Genomic DNA, 2,500 nt, shown 5'->3' on the forward strand with positions numbered 1-2,500 from the left:
TAATAATAATAATAATTATTATTATTATTATTACTATTATTATTATTATTATTATTATTATTATTATCATAATTATTATTATCATTGTCATTATTATTATTATTTTTATTATTATTATTATTATTAACATTACCAGTATCATTATTATTATTATTACTATTATTATTTTTATTTTTATTATTATTATTATTATTATTAACATTACCAGTATCATTATTATTATTATTATTATTATTATTATTATTATTATTATTATTATTATCAGTATCATCATTATTATAACCGTTACTACTACTACTACTACTACTATTACAATTACTGTTGTAGTGGTTGCTGTTGTTTCTTTCTGTCTTTTCCATTCTGCCGTGCTGCTATTATCACAGACTTCTCTATTCTTAATCTATATTAAAACAAAGGTTATCTAGAAACTGTGTTCACAGTTGCCATGATGCACAGTCAATACTAATATGCAATACTTTAAACACAGAAACCTCCCATGTCTTCGCCTATCCACTTTCTTATCTTCATCTCCTTCTGATTGTTGTTGTTATTGCAGTTGTTGTTGTTCTTCTTTTTATTATTGTTGTTATTGTTATCAGTGTCAGTATCGTTGATATTATTATTATTATTATTGTTGTTGTTGTTGTTATGCACTTAACATAGTATTGGTGCTGTAACCGGCTTACCGATGCTTCATGTCGAACTACAACTCGTGGGGCATTATTAACACTGCTGCTGTTGTTGTTGTTGTTGTTGTTGTTCTTGTTCTTGTGGGGGGGTTGTCGTCGTCGTCGTCATCGTAGTTTGCGCTGCTGTTGTTTTGCTGTTATTACTACTACTGTTATATTATTACGACTATTATTATTATTATTATTATGTTTTATTTTTTGAACAATATTAGACGTTCTGTCGAAATATTGTTCAAAAAATAAAACATCTAAAATCGCACTCTTCGTCTTGACTATTATTATTATTATTATTATTATTATTATTATTATTATTATTATTATCATTATTTTTATTATTATTATTATTGTTATTACATTTATTATTATTATATTTGTACCATAAAGTATTAAAATCTAATCTAATTAAGCAAGATATTACCCTAACATCATGTAATTATTATTCCCTACACAACCTCTGGCGTCTTTATTCTATTTTTCCGTTACTTCGAATTCACAAACTTGGTTTACACTCCAATGTTACCCTAAGTTTTGATAACAAAAAGTCACCTTAAATCTCAAAACTTTTTCTTATTATTTCTGAAGAATACAAAATTGCACTTTTCTGCAGGTCGGCAATTCGTGTCTTAACTCCAGTATACTCCAGCCTTTCATATTGGATCTAAATTCTAATTGTTTTCTTTTTGGCCGCTTCCATCGTATCACTTCTCCTTACATTAATAGTATATCTCGGTGGGAAATCCCACAAAATCCTGTAATTATCATTCGCTATACAACCTCAGACTCATCTTTATACCAATTTTCTGTACTTCGAATTCACAAACTTGACTTACGTTCCGAAGCAATCTTTACAGATAGAGTCATGCCTGTACTCATACTCTTTTTGTGTTAGCTACTGCACTAGCTTCGAAGATAGTACTTTTACCACATTTTCCACAGATTCTGTACTGAGGTTTTATCGATCTTCACCTTTCATCAAGTTCTATCTGATATCTTGCTCTTGAGCAGCTATGATTAGCGATTCATTTTTAAGCTCCATGTTTCCACCTGTCAGCAACAACCAGTGTTCTTCACTTTCAACACCTCCATTTTCTTTGTGATGTATTTTCTTTCCAGTATTAGTTCTGTCGTTTTTCTTTCTTCTCTTGAATTCTCTTATTGCTTCAATGACAATTTGGATATTTCTAACCCCAGATGTTAGTATTCACTTCACTGTTCACAACATAGTCTTTCAAACCCAGTATTTACGGTGCCTTCTGCATTTAACGAACCACTGACTCCTTCATTTCCTGGAAAGTAATCATAATTAGAGCCTGTCGATACTAACTTTGAAGCTGGTGCACATTGTGCATCGTTAGCAGCTTCCTAGTTCTTCTATGTAATTCTCGTAGAAAAGGAACAAAGTATCGAACTAATGGTTTCAAATGTTGGCATAAGGCCAACAATTTCGGGGGAGAGAGTAAGTCGTTTACATCAATCCCAGTGTTCAACTAGTACTTATTTTATCAACTCCGAAAGGGTGAAAGGCAAAGTCGACCTCGGAGGAATTTTAATTCAGATATAATGCCACCAAGCATTTTATCCACCGTACAAGCGATTCTACCAGCTCTCCGCCTAAAGTTTCTTAATAATGGCAGATCCTATGTATTGATTGCTTCGAGGATATTACCTGCAGTTTGTTTTTGCTTTTTGTTTGTTTGTTTACATCCATGCTCCTTTTATGTACTCTTCAGGATCTTCTCTCATTTCTCTTTCCATTATCCTATCGTCCTGCAGCAACCCCAATCTAATTCTGATTCCAATGATCACTTGGC

At 31.5% G+C, this 2,500-nt stretch overlaps 1 protein-coding gene across 1 annotated transcript in view; it reads right to left on the minus strand.

The window, feature by feature from the left end:
* The window catches only part of LOC149133091 (uncharacterized), a 62,017-nt gene that overhangs the window by 24,018 nt on the left and 35,499 nt on the right, over positions 1–2,500 (minus strand). The window lies entirely within an intron of this gene.

The sequence above is a fragment of the Octopus bimaculoides genome, chromosome 12 (assembly GCF_046866305.1).
Source record: "Octopus bimaculoides isolate indiv1 chromosome 12, ASM4686630v1, whole genome shotgun sequence".
Lineage (NCBI taxonomy): Eukaryota > Metazoa > Mollusca > Cephalopoda > Octopoda > Octopodidae > Octopus > Octopus bimaculoides.